Consider the following 17,643-nt stretch of genomic DNA (forward strand, 5'->3'; position numbering starts at 1 on the left):
AAGAAGAAGAAGAAGATAGCAGGAATGGAAAAATGAGGGGGCAGAAATCGGAGGGGGAGACGAACCATTGGAGACTATGGACTCTGAGAAACAAACTGAGGGTGCCAGAGGGAAGGGGGTGGGGGGATGGGTTAGCCTGGTGATGGGTATTAAGGAGGGCATGTACTGCACGGAGCACTGGGTGTTATGCGCCGACAATGAGTCATGGAACACTGTATCAAAAACTAATGATGTAATGTATGGTGATTAACATAACATAATAATAATAATAAAGATATGTATTGGTTTCTCTACTTTTTATATGAAGGAAACAAAACCTAGGGTGTTTAAGTGACTTCCTCAAAAAATTAATGATAGAACCAGAGTTTGAACCTAGGTCATTCCAGGGCCCCAAATCCCAGAATGTATTCCTCCTCCCCTCCCTTCTTTCCTCCCTTCCTTCTTTCACTTCTTTCTCATTCATGATGCCTCTCTAAAATTCAAAATCAATCAAAAATCACCAGTCTCCCCCTACAAAGGTTTAGTTTCTCTATTATGGGAGAAATACTCTATTCTAGAAATCAACAAATTTTGTACAGATCCCATGAAAAATGGGTCCCATTTTGCATTTTAGTGATCCATTATTTTTATGGACCACCCTGCACTTCCTATACTCTCCCCAGGCTCTTTTTATTTCATGGGAGCAAAAAATTTTTCTCTTAAAACAAAAGCTTCATTTAAAAGGAAATTAACTATTATTTAAAGGACAGCTTAAATGCCATTTCAAATCATACCTTATTTCTGTACATCCAAGGCATTCTTCATAGAATGTAAACTATTTTTAAATGGTCATTTTTTTTGCAGTCCCTGTTTCCGTCGGTTGTGTGGTAAGCAGGAAAGCAAAGACTTCATGCAGATGTACTCAGTTACCACTTGAGACCAGTATTTTTCATTCTCATTTTAATTCTCCTTTATAACCACACAAAGAGTTATTCAAATTTGGAAGGTATGGCTGATTAAGAACTTATATAAACTGAAACAAATTGCTCAAAAGAAGAAACTAAATTAATCTCTTCTTATGCCTTTACTTTTGTCAGTTGCCTTTAAAACTGATTATGATTTTGCTATTTCATAACCAAATAGCCCTCTGCCTTAAATACAGGTTCTCTTCCCTAAGTTGAGCTCTAAAATATTACTGCTGTATTAAATACTGACTGTACAAGTTTAACTAAATAATACTTACCACCTAGCAAACTGAGAAATCTAAATGTTATTAGGATAAATGATGGTATGCCAACTTTGTGGATTCATTCTCTAGTAAATTTCAATTTTCATTTCGTCTTATAACATCAGATCAATGTTTCTATTTAGAATTTTAAATCCAAAAATATTAAATTCATTCATTCATTCATTCATCAGTAATGAGAAAATGTGAATTTAAATAATAAGATACCATTTTTTTTTTTAAGATTTTATTTATTTATTTGACAGAGAGAGGCACAGCGAGAGAGGGAACACAAGCAGGGGGAGTGGAGGAGGGAGAAGCAGGCTCCACGCAGAGCAGGGAGCCCGATGCGGGGCTCGATCCCAGGACCCTGGGATCACGACCTGAGCCGAAGGCAGACGCTTAACGACTGAGCCACCCAGGCGCCCCAAAGATACCATTTTTATGTCAGGCAATGAAAGTCTTAACTCATGCCACTGTGGTGATCATTTTCCAATATATAAGCATATCAAATCAACACAACACACACCTTAAACTTATACAATGTTATATGTCAATTATATCTCAATAAAGCGGGGTGGGGGGCAGCGGTGGGAAATGAGATACCAGAATTCAGTTCTTGATAAGGGCCCTATTCTGGCTTACAAGCAGCCAGCATCTTGCTGTGTGCTCACATGACCTCTTTGTTCTCCAGGGAAGAGCAAGAGCTCCTTTATCTATTCCTCTTCCTAAAAGGGCACTAATCCCATAACGGGGACCCCACCTTCATGACTTAATCTAACCCTAAATACCTCCAAAGACCCCATCTCCCAACACCAACACATTGGGGGTTAGGGCTTCAACATGATTTGGAAAGGAAGGGAACACAAACATTCAGGCCATAACATCGGTAAAGGACAACTTTATATATATGTCCATAGAGACATGAACATGCATAACCCCTGCGGTACTACTTGTACTACCAAAATAGATTTAACTATACATAAGTACTTCTTAAAAAAAAAAAAGCCTGGATGGCTCAGTCGTTAAGCGTCTGCCTTCGGCTCAGGTCATGATCCCAGGGTCCTGGGATCGAGCCCCGCATCGGGCTCCCTGCTCCGCGGAAAGCCTGCTTCTCCCTCTCCCACTCCCCCTGCTTGTGTTCCCTCTCTCGCTGTGTCTCTCTGTGTCAAATAAATAAATAAAATCTTTAAAAATAATAATAATAATACTGAGTGAAAAAGGAAGGTAAAAAAGGATAAATGTAGTGATGTAACTAAGGTTAAACCCTTCAAAACAGAAAAGCTATAAATTATTTATGGTACATATACATATATGAGATAAAAATGAACTAGAAAGATGCACACCAAGTTCATAAAAGACAGTTCCTGTGGAGGCAGGAAGAGTAGAATGAGACTGACACTGGTAATGAATGGAGAACAGAGATAACAAAATTTTAACAATTGTCAGTTATGAAAATGGGTATTCTACTATTCTATGTATTTTTCTGAAACATTTACATTTTTTAATTTTTAAAACAAATTACTAGAATCCTACATCCTACATCCTAACTACACTTGGGTTCAGGAGGTTGGAGTAGTTCATCTTATCTTTGTCATGGTTATGATAAATGGGGTATGTATTTGCAGAATAACCGTAATTGTTTAACAAGACTGGTAATCATACATTGGACATTCCAATGAAATATTTACCCAGTTTTGATGTTGATAAGACATTTATATATATAGATCTTGTGAAAATGTATATTATAATATGCTAAGGCCACTAGTTGGCATTAGTAATGTATTACATGATTGAATTAATTGCAATATGGGTAAAAAGTAGTATAATCACATCCAATACTGAAAAACCTAAGGAAAGTTTCTAGTGTTACTGGAAGACGGAAAATATTGTTATTTAAAGACAATGTAAGCATGAATTCTAAACCCAAAGTAACAATGAATTTAGCCATTTGAGTTTCAAAACATGATTGAGATCAGGAATATTTCGCAGAAAACGCGTGCAGAATAAGGGAAGAAGTAGAAAAATATGGATGCATATGGAGGAATAATGCTCCTTTCTAAAAACTCCAACTAACCTCATGGTAAATATATTGAACCTATGTTTCTCTAAGCAGCATACTTGGAGGATCTAATGTCAAAAAAGTTTAGAATTAGACAATGGTGGCCATTGGCATTTTATTGAGATGTGTTATATGGTGATTCACTTTTTCAGACTTGTATATACTAAAGATATGTCCTTGCCAAAACTATGACTGCATTGGCTTAGGCCCCATCATTTGTTACCTGCTTAATGTCTCAATTTACTGCCCACCTCCAGTTTCTACCCTCTTTTTAACTCATTGTCCACTCTAACATCATATCTCTGATATAAAATTCTGATCATGTCAGTCCCTAATTAAAAACATGCTAAACAAAACCAAAACTTGCAATGAGCTAGTCCTATGGGCTTGGAGACATTTCCTTTAAGAATAGTTGAATAAGAAAAGCAAGATACAGGGGCATCTGGGTGGCTCAGTCAGTTAAGTGTCTGCCTTCAGCTCAGGTCATGATCTCAGGGTCCTGGGATTGAGTCCCACATCAGGCTCCCTGCTCAGCGGGGAGTCTGCCTCTCCTTCTCCATCTGCCTCTCCCCCAGCTCATGCTCTCTCTCTCTCTCTCTCGCTCAAGTAAATAAATAAAATCTTTAAAAAAAAAAAAAGGCAATATACAGAAAAATATGCAAAGTATTCTTTTGTAAAGCAAACAATGACCAAAAGAGCTATGTGTGGAAACTGGATATATTTATAACATACTGTACACTTGAATATGGTTATATAACCATGGAGAAAACAAGGGTTACAAAATAAGTGTTAATATGAGTTGGGGAGGGAAAGATGTGATGGGGGAGGGGGGAAATGGAAAGGAGAGAGGAGTAGGAGGAGGACCAAGTTGAAAAAGGAAAAGGAAAAAAACAGTATGTATATGATCACCTCTATATATTGATATATTCTATGTGTATAATAAATTTTAAAGATTTTTTTTTTATTTTAGTGAGAGAGCGAGTGGGGAGGGGGCAGAGGGAGAGTCACAAGCAGACTCCCCACTGAGAGCACAGCCCAATGCAGGGCTCAGTCCCACAACCCATGAGATCATGACCTGAGCCAAAACCAAGGGTTGGTCACTCAATCAACTGGGCCGCCCAGGCGCCCCTATGTGTGTAATATTTTTAAGTAAGCACTTAAAAAGCATAACAATAATTATAACTTCCCATTATCTGCAGGAAGGAGTTGAAACTCTCTGGCATAAAACAGAGTCTTTCCAATCCCCAAATTCAAATCCCACAATCACACCAGCCTCTGCCCCAGCTGCACCTTTTCTTCATTGTTCCCACACCACACCATCTGAACTCTCCCTGTCTTACAAACCATCATGTATCTGGAATGCCCTCTCCTCCTTTCTCCCTAGGGAAACCCTAATCTTCATTCAAGATCCAATTCAAATGTCCCTTGTGAAACATTCCTTAAATTCACATACTCCATCTTCTGTGCTCCCTTAGGTCTTTGTAGATCCTTCTATTGTGATGCTAAATTGTATTATGATTACTTTTGGACATATTTCAGCATATAATTCTCTCACTAGATGGTTAATTACATGAGTAAAAGAACCATATTTTTAGTTTTTGCACATCCAGCACCTAGGATTATACCAGCATTTAGGAACTGGTAAGTAATTTTTGTTGAATTAATTGATTGATTTCTGTGTGATTTCATGTCTTTAAAATGATACTCAACATTGTTAGCTTTCTGTATGTCAAGGTTAAGCATTTAAATCCCTATAAGCAAATCAGTTTTATTCTGGCTAATGGCCATGGTTTACAAACATCTCATACTTGCCCGTGTAACAGGGTTTTAGGGAGGGATCCCTTCTATCTAAGTTTTGGGGAGGCCACCCCAAATTAAGACCAAAACAACAGGTGGCATTTCTTCCACATTCCAAACTAAGGTACTAGTCCTCCTATATAAGACTTGAGAGGGGGTGGACAACGACCCCTTGGTGACTCACGTATACTTCAAGGGTCTCAAAGAATTGAAATTGAAGAAACGAGAAGGGACAAAACAATTTCTCTGGAGAAAGTTGTTGGAGGCCGTAGCAACTTTCCATTTCCCTCACCTATGAGAAAGGATTCGAGAACACTTCTCGGAGATGTGGATGTTTATTCCTTCAAGTTTGGAGGACATAGAAGACAAGTATGTGGTCCACCCTTGAGAAATGTCAGGCGAAAGACTACTTGGGTCTGTCTGCTTGGTGGCAGAGCAAAGAGATACCGGTGTACTCAGAGCCAGCTGTATTCCTTACAACCAGGCAGAGTTTCATGTTTATGTGGACCAAACATGGGCCCTTTAGTTGGGAGCTGGCTAAGGGGAGCTTTTGAAAGTATTTTTTCTAGGGATGAGCCACCCTTAGCACAGAGAAGCTGTGGGATCCTAACAGATGCCAAAGTTGAGAAGGAGTTAAAGCATTCAAGCAGAGGAGAGGTGATTGCATGATTCTTGCACGAGAACCTCGGAGGAACTCACAACCTTTGAGTGCCCCCCCACGACAAGCCAACATAGAATGCTAGCATACTTGCCCCGTGCCTCTCCTCTCCCCCCACACCCCAACAAGGAAAGGTGAAACTTCAGTGCTGGGGGTGAGGGGGATGCCAGGACATTTCCTCAACTGCAGCAGGCCCAAAATGGGGACGCTTTTAACTTTACATGAAATTAGAGGTTCACTTTCCTGAAATGGGATTGTTACTGTGACTATATGTAACTAGACTACTTCTTTTATCATACAAAAGTGAATGCAAGAGCTATGGAACTCACCTAATATTTCAACCAGATGTTGGAAAAAGAGCTAATCCTAGGAAGGTTTGAACTTAACATGTTCTAGTTTTTCAAACAAACTTGTGCATGCTGTTTTACCCAACAGGAATGGAATGAAAAATATGTATTAATTTGTATCAATTTATTGCCACTACAGAGGGAAAGAAACCTCAAGTGCATGTTTGGCTCAGAGAGAAATACTGGATCATATTCTAAAGGCTGATGTTAGGATAAACTGTCAAAGATATACAACATATCCTCTTAATGTCATGATTGAAACTCACAATGAAATCACTGCAGCAATTCTAACACAAAAAGCTTATCTTCATAAAGAATTTTAGTCATACAATAAGGTACTCTCCTAGTCCAACGAAATAATTAGGACAATACTCAGAAATGGTTTTTTTTTTTTTCTGTCATACTAATTTACTGCATGTCAGGTATGATGGTAGGCACTGGAGAAACAAAGCTGAAGAAGACCACATCCTAGTTACTGAGCAGTTCACAGACAAGAAGAAAGGCAAACACATAGACAAAAAAACACCAGCCATGAGGCTAGTGAAGGCCTTCATCAGATCACATCTGGACTGTTAGAGTGCCACCTAACCAGGCTTCCTGCCTCTACACACATGTCCTCATGCCCATCTACACTGATCTCTAAAATAAATCTAATATGATCATGGCACAAACCTACACTGAATGCTCTACTAGTTTCTAGTAAATTTCAAGCTTAAGTTGAAGTAACTTAATCAGGGATACTCTTTATGATCTGCCTCCTAACTACTTCTTCATTCTCCGTTTTAAATACTCCTCTTTAGGGGTGCCTGGGTGGCTCAGTTGGTTAAGCGTCTGTCTTCTGCTCAGGTCATGATCCTAGAGTCCTGAGATCGAGTCCTGCATCGGGCTCCTTGTTAGTAGGGAGCCTGCTTCTCCCTCTCCCTCTTCCTCTGCCTGCCGCTCCCCCTGCTTATGCTCTCTCTGTCAAATAAATAAATAAATAAAAATCTTTAAAAAATAAAAATAAATACTCCTCTTTTGTTAACCTTATACGCCAGTGCCTCAAACTATACCACATTGTTTCAAACCTCTGAGCCTTTGACCATGCTGTCCTTTCTCCCTAGAATCCCTTCGGCATCTCATTGGCCTGCAAAACTTCAGTTCATTCTTTGAAACCTTGTTAAGACATTCACCTCTTCTGTGACGCCTTTCATGTCCACCTCTTCTTTCTGAACTAGTCACATCCTTGTTCATATCAATTCCATTTCTTAGCCATACTTCCGTAATGACACGTATGGTACTGGCCAACAAATATTTACTCAGAATCTCGTCTCTACCTCTAAACAATTAAGCACCTGGTATGGTGACTAGAAATTGTAGTCAATGAGCAAATGAAATAACTGAACCAAGTTGAATTTGTTTCAGTTGTATGATAATATTTACTGACCACGATGAGGGGTCACTTCATGGGACTCAAACGGTAAGTTGCTAAAAAGGCTGTAATAATTGATGCTGAAGAAAACACAGATGAGGCAGATTGGAGGAGAGCTGGCTGACTCGCCTCTGCGAGGCAGGCCCAGGATTTATGAGGTAGAAACCGAGGAGTCCTAAGAGGTTCAGAGGGTTCAAGTCCTACAGGGACTTGGGTATTGGAAGAAACAATTAGCTAACCGAGAAATCAGACAAGAAAGCCCTGCAGCCTGGCATGATGTTCATTTGAACTTTGTTCATACTTTACATTCCATTTGTTTTTTCATGTGGCTTCCATGCTCCTCCATCTTTCCCTAAAGGCATACTCATGTTTAGAGAACCTGTAATAAAAAGATTAGAAAAAAATAACAATGACTGCTTTCTACTTATTGGAAATTCACACAATTTATACAAATGTATAAATGTCAGGAAGAATTATTAACCAAACACCACTCCACCCAGGTACTTGGTATCTTTTTTTTCTCACTTGATTATTTTTTTAAAAGAACAAAGACTAAAGACTTGGCACTTTCTCCACAATTTTTATTATTCCTGAATATAACTGATGAGGAAATATTTAAATTAATTTTTCCATAGCACCACAATCACATCTTCATTTTTAACATCTATCATTACTACTAATGGTTCCCCATCTCCATCACTACCACTGTCATTAAATTGAATCTTCTTAGGGTCTGCTCAATCCAGAAATCAATTTAAGTTGCCTTATATATGCGATCCTTAGTCTTTACAGTTCACATACACCACAAGAAATGTAGTCCATCTGGATATAGATTGTGATCTTGGCTTAACATCTCCCAAGAAACAAACTACTGAACAACCCATTCCAAACTAACTGAGAGACTTAAGCCTAACTGTATAGTTTCTGACCATTCACTCATTCAACAAAATCTTAGTGAGCTTCCACCTAGAGTAAGCACTAAGATACACATTGTAAATATTAATATACAAAGAACTCACATTACCTTCAGGGAGCTCCAGTGAATTCACAGACAATGACAAATACCTGAGGTAGGTGCTATGTTGGAAGATGCAAGAGAAATGAGAGGGTGCTCCACAGATGACTCCCAGGAGGCATCCCAGAAGAGGTCAAACTTAAGTAAGATTTGAAGGATGAGTAAGAGTTAGGCCAAGTCCCCATAATGGGGAAGGGAATTCCAAGCACCACAGATGCTAGAGCCTGAAAACATGAGCCTAGTTATGCTTTTAGAAAACTTCAGGCTTTTGATGTAGCTGGAGCCTGGGGTGTGCATGAAGGTCTAGAGAGAGATGAAGTTGGACTAGCAGGCAGACCCTGATAGTCAACAGCCTTTTATGACATGTTTAGATTTTACCCTGAAGATGATGAGAGGTGAATTCAGAAATTTTACCAGATGAGTGGCTGGCTCAGATTAGGTTTTTGTTTTTTTTTTTTTAAGATTTTATTTATTTGCGAGAGAGAAAATGAGAGACAGAGAGCATGAGAGGGAGGAGGGTCAGAGGGAGGAGCAGACTCCCTGCCGAGCAGGGAGCCCGATGCGGGACTTGATCCCGGGACTCCAGGATCATGACCTGAGCCGAAGGCAGTCACCTAACCAACTGAGCCACCCAGGCGCCCTCAGATTAGGTTTTTTTAAAAATCATTCTGGCCCAAGTGTAAAGGACACAGGAGAAGCAGCTGAGGGGTTATCATAGAAGTTCAGGTGAGATAAGCAATCCTGAGAGATAAGCCTGTTTGGGAGGGAAGACACTGGGACCAGTTTGGGGCAAGCTGAGAAGGCCACTAGAAAAATCCAGTAGACTGTACTTCTTGGTTTCTTTAGTTATATAATTTACCCTGCTACCCAGCCCTAATTTCAGTCACATGCCCCCACTGCAAGTAGTAAACCAGCCAGTGCACTGTAAGCCTGCTGCTAACTCGAGACTTCCCATTTTGTAGTTTTGTAGTAATATACCTGGCTGATGGAATTTGCACTGTGCTTGAAATATCCACACTGCAAAATCTGCTTTTGGAATTTCAATCACTTTTGATTTAGCCTTGAATCACAGCAGAAAAACTATGTCCTAGTTGTCTTGCTTCCTGGGAAGTTTGGTAGGAGACAAAAAAAAACACAAAACACCGCGTCATGGAAATCTTTCCCTGGGGCTATGTTTATTGGCCAGTGCTCCGCAGGGCACAAAAAGGTAAGGGCAGGAGGGGTGGAAACGAATCTTCTCTTCTGGGCATACCCAGATGTGAAGGAATGCGGTCCCTGGTGTTTTGGGTCAGTCTGCCCACATATAGAAAATTAACAGGCAGCTACACAGCTTTGAAAATTATATCATAAAGTTCTTTGCCATGATTTCTTATGGGAAAATTATTTTTGATAAACACACTTTTGGATTGCTCATGTTTCTCCAATAATAATTCCATCACATATGTCAAGGAGTTACTATATATGTGTCTAGAAATGAGGAAAAAAGATCTAAGCCAGAGATATTCTATTATAATTTAAAAAGAAAAAGTAATGGACATTCTTTTTATCCCATACTCTAACTTTCTGCATGTGAAAAAGTATTGTCTCTAACTCCATCTTAAGGGTGAATGACCAAAATAAATCAATTTGATGTGAATGCCAAAGAGTCCAAATAATGGGTTCTAATAACTGAACAAGCATGTTGGGTCTTTATTTAATGATTAAATGCCAAACTGTCACAACATTTTCTTATGTGAATGGATGCAAAAATTTTAGCAATTCAGACACTTTATAAATTCCAATTTCCAAATTAATTTTGAAAACTCTAAACTTGTGATTCCCTCCCCAAAAGGAAATACTCCATTAACCCGTGATTTAACAGGCAAATTTAAAATGATAAGATTTTATAAGTCTAAGATTCTACTCAGAATATTAAAGATTAAACTAATCAAACTATACTAACCACTAGTTCATTAAAAGTTTACTTTGAATTTCTAAACATATATTATGCAAAAACTAAGGAATATTTATGATTACTTCAAATGGTATACTAGGAAAATGTTAAGTATTGCTTTCTGTTCATAAAACTCTAAAATGTAAATGCATTTTGTATCTTCATAAAATCACCTTACATAAAAAGTCAATATGAATTAACACAAGAAATCAGCACATTTTCTACCCCTTGATAGTAGTGACTGGAAATAGAATTCTTGGGAAAAAAATTAAATAACATAAAACCACCTTCTTAGTTAGCAACTTTGGAGTTTCCTGGTCTGTTACGTGGTTGGACTATTGCTGGCTTGTCTGAGTTGGGTTGACCACCCATCTAGCACTCAATCCACATGCCCAGTCTTGTGGGTGTCTTTCTGTTCTCATGTTTTTAAAGCCATGTTTGGTTTTTCACTGACCTCCTGTTATGGTGATCTTTAAAGCAAAAACATTACTACTCCCCCCATGGGCTATGTGTGATGTTGTAAATGTGAATTAAGTATTGGGCAGATCGGGGGGGGGGGGAGGCTAAAAATCCATGTAGGAGGCCATACAAATTGAGGGAAAATGCAAAAATCCAAATTGCAAACTTCTGAGAATTTCCCAGGAGCTTCATACCATTTCCACATTTTGAAAAGAATGTAGTAGGAAGTTTTACAAAACAGAGACTGATAGAAATAAATAGATGAAAAAGGGAAATTCAATTCATCTGTTGAAAACACAAAAAGACAATGTTTCTAAAAGTACTTTTTAAAAAATTTTTTATTTATTTATTTGAGAGAGAGACTGAGAGAATGAGAGAGAGAGAACACGAGTTGGGTGAGGGGCAGAGGGAGAAGTAGACCCCCGCTGAGCAGGAAGCCCAATGCCGGGCTCGATCCCAGGACTCTGGGATCATGACCTGAGCCGAAGGCAGACGCTTAACCGACTGAGCCACCCAGGTGCCGCAAAAGTACGTTTTATGTATAGTTACAACAGAGCCTAGATGTATGATGTATTCCGAGTGGTGCTACATGGCTTCTTAGGGCAACTAAGGTTTGGTCCCTGCTTACAAATGACATGGAATCATAAAGCCAGGAAGAGGCTCAGAAACTGTCTCTTCCCAGAGAGGCTTTGGGAAGAGAACCAAGTGGGATTTCTGATCTACCACCACCACATATTCTTCATTCCAAGTGGTGCTGCTCTTAACTCTTCCCAAGTGCCATCATTTGAACAAAGTGTTTCAGGGTGTTGTAAGAAAAAGTCTGTAATTACTAATCTAGTCTGGAATTCTGAAAAATAAATTTACTGCAAGTAATAGAGTAGCAGATTTGAGAGTAGAATCCTTTTCTCCTAACTGCTCCTCCAGGTTTTTTCTCTACTTCATGGTACTCAAATGAACTCAGCCAATGAATATGAAGAGATCATCACAACATAGTATAGTTAGGCAATAAGCCTAACTTTCCTCTTAGATATTCTATTCTTTTTGTCAGCTTAGACTTTTAATTGTCTTATTTTGAAACTCTGGGCCAGATTTGTTTTTTGTTTTTTTTAATTTATTTTGAGACTTGTAGCTGAGACGACTAGTTACCTACTCAATATACATTTACTTTTTTTTTTTAAGATTATTTATTTATTTATTTATTTGACAAAGAGAGACACAGCAAGAGAGGGAACAGAAGCAGGGAGAGTGGGAGAGGGAGAAGCAGGCTTCCCGCTGAGCAGGGAGCCTGATGTGGGACTCGATCCCAGGACCATGGGATCATGACCTGAGCCGAAGGCAGTTGCTTAACCAACTGAGCTACCCAGGCACCCCAATATACATTTACTCTTTATTCCTTACTGACAAAACCAATTTAGTTTTTGGTTTTAGCAACGGTGATCACCTCAAAGCTCTACTTACCAGCCTCCGTTACAGGTGGGTGGTCCTATGACTAATAAAATGTAAGCAGAAACTACTGGGTGGGGCTGATAGGGCTAGCACACACACATTTGTCCTTTCCCTTTCCATATTCTTTCTGCCTAACATTGTGATGTTTGTATAGAACATCCTCTGTCACAACAGTGGAGCAGAAAGTGTCCTAAGGCATGGGTGACAATAGGGAACTAACAACACACTAGCCCTGGAACCTTGGGCGTTCCTCTTAGTCGGTTACTCTTAATCACATTCCTACCTATGGTATAAAAATTACAATTCTACGCCTCAGACAAAAATATATGGTAAAAATCCTTCCATTTCTCCCAAAGCTTAAAAGTAGCATAATAACAGCACCCCAAATGTGTGAAGTTTTCTCAATAGGAATTTATCATTTGTTGGTAGTGACAATAGTTTGAATGTTCTCTCATTTTTAAAAAGAATCTCAAATTCTGAATATGATAGGGCCACATTTGCTTGATATGTGGAAAAACGCCTTCGTGGGAAATTGCTGTGAAAACAAATCTCTGTGCAGTAAAACTGATTTTAATCAGATTCCATGAAGGGAAAGACCTGTACTAGTCCAATAGTCTGATTTATAAATTGTGTCTAAAAAGAAATGCAGTTTTATTCTTTTCCCAAAGATAATATCCGTTTTTTAATAGCAAACATTGTAAGGGTTTGTTCCCTTATTTTAATTAAATATATAAATCACATAGTATCAGAGCCCTGAAATTTTTTTTATATGTCCAAACTTTTTTCCAGTTTTATTGAGAAATAATTGATCTTTATCACTGTATAAGTCTAAGGTTTGATTTACATGTATCATGAAATGATTGCCACAATAGGTTCAGCTAACATCCATCATTTCATATAGATACAATAAAAAGAAAAGAAAGAAAAATTTTCCTTATGATGAGAACTCAGGATGTACTCCTTTAACAACATCGCTATGCACCACAGAGCAGGGTTAGTTACAGTCACCGTGTTGTACATTACATGCCAGGACTTATTTATGTCTTATAAGTGGAGTTTGTACCTTTTGATCACCTTCTTTCAATTTCCCCTTCCCCCACCTCCCACCTGCCTCTAAGAATGACAAATCTGATCTCTTTTTCTAGGAGTCTGGTGTTTTTTTATTTTTGTTTTTTAGCTTCCACATATAAGTGAGATCATACAGTATTTGTCTTTTCTCTGTCTGCCTTATTTCACTTAGCATAATGCCTTCAAGGTCCATCCATGTTATGGATTGCAAATGGTAGGATTTCCTCTTTTATGACTTAATCATATTCCATTATATATATATATATATAATCTGAAGAAATTTTGATGATACACTATCCCGTCTTTTCTTTTTCAGTGGAAAAGACGAAAACAAAGAAAGGCAAGAGGAGCTAATGTGTTATTTCTAAACTATTCACTATTCATTGGATTCTTTATCAAATAAAAGAACTTTATTAAGTAGTAGAAGAAGAAAGTACTTCTATTTGCTTAGAGTTCTCCTTCTTTACCTCTTATCTTGACCTCCCCTCACCAGTGAAGATGCCCTTCCTTCCCCCACATAACTCATCCCTTCCTTTAACCTGGCTAACTGCAACTCAGCCTTTAAGACCCAGGCATGGTCTTATCCAGAAAGCTGTCCCTGACTTCCCCACCCCCCAACATACTCAGCTCCTGGCCAGGTGAGGAGCTTCTCCTCTTTGCTGGCTGCACACTGTGCATACTATCATCACCTCACTTACTTCAGATCCTAGTGATATGGGTATGTCTTTTCCTTCCCAAAAGAAAGTGAACTCCCCAAGAGCGAGGGCCAAATCTGTATGCTCCAGCATGCAGCATGGAATCTGACAGAATAAACTTTCCCTAATACTTTCCTTTTAGAAAAACTATGCCAGTGAACCATAGTGCAAAGAGGACAAATGCTAAATCAGTGAAATCTTACTCAGCTCTTTCAAGTTTTGAAACCCTCCCTCCTATTGACTTCCATCCTACAGCCAAACAGATGTCCATAAGTTCAGGGCAAGTGGCTCCAAAAGGTCACAAAGAGGTTTGGTAATGGTGGAAAAGTTATAAACAATCCATTTTAATGTATGGTAGGACAATACGAAGTACATGGTGTTGTCCTTTGGTGGGCATAAGAATTTAATTATAAGGAGCAAGTAGGGACAGTTAAATAAACAGAACACACTCGATAAAATCATTTGTGCAAGTGTCTGGTTATTCAGGTTTGGTTTCCAAGCACACTATGAAAGATACAGCCTTTTAAATTAATAGGTTAATCTAGGCTTAAGAAAGGAAGACACAATGGAAAAAGCACTGATGCAAAATGCAGCAGGAAATCATCTCTTGGAGGAAGCATATTTCCTAGAACAGAGATAAGGGAAACTAGAATGTTCCAAATGATATTCGTAAGGCAACATATTAAATTTGTTATTTACCACATCAACTATAATTTAGTTGAAGAGATTTCGAAATGAGAGTTTGCTGGTAATTTCTCCCACCTCTTTCTTAATGATGCTCTTTTTCCATTCATCATATTTTAAATGATTCTATAAATAGTTTTTTTATGTTAAAAAATAGTTTTCTCTTTAAAACAGAGTATTAAAAGGAGGTCCTATATAAAATATCCTACAGAGTGAAATATTAGGAAATAATATAACCAAATAATTGATACAGTCATTTTAATTGCTACCTTGTTATCTGTGACCTAGTTTGCTTAGTGGTTTTTATGGAGCCTGATTCTCTGATTTATTGGAGAATGTTGGATTCAGAATGGATGTTAAGAATATTTTGATCTCTCTTTCAGTTCTATTGGATTGACACTATTTCTGTAAAAACAAATCAGGCCAGTAAAACTCATTTTTGGAATTTTTTCTAGACAGGAAGTTTTTATTAAATTAGATTTAATAAAGAGGAAAAGCAATTTTTCCTATAATTATTATTCCCTATAGAGTAGGTATATGAAGGCAGACAAGAGAGAAAATTATCTTATCATAGTCCCTTGGAAAACTATTGCAAATAATCAAACAAAATTAGCCTAAAGTCCACTTTTTTCTTTACAAACTAAAAGCAAGCTTAACAACATTTGCAGCTAGGATTAGGCCGAAGGTCTTACCTTAGTTTTCTACTCCATATAGCAGATCTTTAGTCTGCAAATTCTTCTTGAAAACACTCATCTCTATGAGTCATCCCATGTAACCAAAACACAAAATGGCGTTCATTTGTGATTTGTTCATTCCTGATGCAAACACTCCATTCCCAGAATGTGGAAAGATCTAGATGAAAACTGTATAGAAGTGTGAAATAACTGCACGTATGCAGAAAGGCTTTCTCATGCACTACAGTGAGAATAATAATAAACAGTTAATGACAGGTAAAAGGAGAAAAGACAAAGAACAGTGTGTTGTGAGACACACCCAGGCAGAGGCCCACGCAAACATACATGCCTGTGGCATGGTTATGATGGGGCAATTAAATAAAGAGAACACACTCAATAAAGATTCTCAGCAGTGTCCTAGATTGGCCCCCTTACTCGACGGTTATTTCTCAGAGGTGACTGCTTGTCTCTCCAGGAAGGACGAACACTAGGTCTGAGGTATGGACCCATTCCTCAATATTTTGTTTCTTTGTGCCAAGATGTCTGTGTGGGCACCATGCATGAACCTATACATGAGATTATACAGATAAAGTAAGAAATTAAGCCAGATCATCCGAGGCTTGTACCAAATATCATAACCAAAGACCACCATAAAAAACAAGCTGTATAAACGGTGACATTGTTTTCATCACTTCTGAGTAACTGGTTTGTGAGATGAATGGCTCTTCTAGTTACTTTCTTCAGCGTGGCTGCTAGGAAATCAGTCATCATTGTCATTAAATTCACATCTAGTCTCACTGTGTTTTCATTCTTATCCCGGTCTTCCCTTTGGCTATGTGATATCTTTTTAATGGATTTAAGTCATTTTTAATTATTTTATTATATTTCCTTTGTGAATCATTTGATTCTTCAGTAAAAGACCAGAAAGGGAAGAATGAGAGGAAGGCAAGGAGCAAGGGGAGAAAAGAAAAAGAGAGTAGTAAGTGTGTGTTCTGGACTATGGGGTTCAGTCAGGCCTGGGTTGGAATTCCACTACTTTCCAGCTTTTTGACTTTGGGCAAGTTACCTAACTTATAATTTAGTTAACTGCTCTGATCTCAAGTTCATCTAAGAGAGGGATATTAGTAATTACCTCTATGGAGAAAATTCAATAGGAGATCAATATCTAAATCACTGTGTATGTGTGTGTATTATAGATGAAACTGTGCATATAGATAATCTCAAATATACAGTGAAATATATACATATATTTACACACACACATACACACACACATACCTCTCCCTCTCACACCCCCCACCTCAGCACAAACACACACACAAAGCTAATTATGATCTACAGATGATATTGGAAGCAAGTCTAGGAAATAAGCCATTTTATTAAAGCAGAGTTTGGATAATCCCCGTATTAAAGAGAGGACTAAAAGAAACTCCTCTCTTTGGGTCCCCCACCTGCCTGCCTGCTACAACAATCATCGCCACGGCACGCGGTGCTCACCACTGACCTACTGCAGACAGTTAATCAAGAGCAGAGAGAGCAGCTTTCACAGTACAAGTAGGTACTTGTTCTCAACTTTTTAAAGTTCATAATTCAGTCTTACTGTCATTTCTTTCCTCTTGCCGGTACTTTTATGAAAGGTAAAGCTGAACAGAAAGAAAACCAGAGTCATTAACTGTTTGAAAGTTTAATGTGCTACCAAACCAGAATTAGATGTGATAATGAAGTTTCCACTGCTGAAAGCAGACTTTGCTAACTGATGTATGTAGTGAGAAGGTGGCCACATAAGCAATGAAAATAAAAAATATGCTCACTTTTTATAATTCTCATTCATTTTTTTTTGTTCGTTTAAACTGGCCAAACACCAAATTAGACTTCAGTTAAGATACTTTTTAAAAGTAGATTTAGTAAAGTTCTACTTGTTTCTTTTTGAAAATATATGCTCTACATTTATAGCATAAAATGTTGATCAAGAAACCTTATAGCTAGAGACATGGAGAACGCGAGGAGGGGTCACAATTTATGGTTTAACATGGCTCGACTTATTCAAATAGCCACCTAATTGGTCAGAAGAGCCATGAAAGTCACCAGAATCCAGGGGCAGAGAATGGTTTGCCCTATGAATGCTGGCATTCCAGGTACCTCTAAATAGGATTCCGATTTACCTTTCTAATGACTTCCATTTCTGTTTTC

The 17,643-nt window shown here is 38.3% G+C and overlaps 1 long non-coding RNA gene across 8 annotated transcripts in view; it reads right to left on the minus strand.

Annotated features, from left to right (window-relative positions):
* Nucleotides 1-17,643, minus strand: part of LOC115944730 (uncharacterized) — a 127,920-nt gene that overhangs the window by 58,146 nt on the left and 52,131 nt on the right. For 7 of the 8 annotated variants that reach the window (XR_014147080.1, XR_014147082.1, XR_014147074.1 and 4 more), the window contains 3 exons: nucleotides 15,889-17,096; nucleotides 15,472-15,642; nucleotides 774-948 (listed from right to left, as the gene is read on the minus strand). This is a non-coding gene — a long non-coding RNA (uncharacterized LOC115944730). The remainder of the gene's footprint in view (nucleotides 1-773; nucleotides 949-15,471; nucleotides 15,643-15,888; nucleotides 17,097-17,643) is intronic. The other variant, XR_014147077.1, reaches the window with a different exon arrangement.

The sequence above is a fragment of the Leptonychotes weddellii genome, chromosome 7 (assembly GCF_054177405.1).
Source record: "Leptonychotes weddellii isolate Sample4059 chromosome 7, ASM5417740v2, whole genome shotgun sequence".
Classification (NCBI taxonomy): Eukaryota; Metazoa; Chordata; class Mammalia; order Carnivora; family Phocidae; genus Leptonychotes; species Leptonychotes weddellii.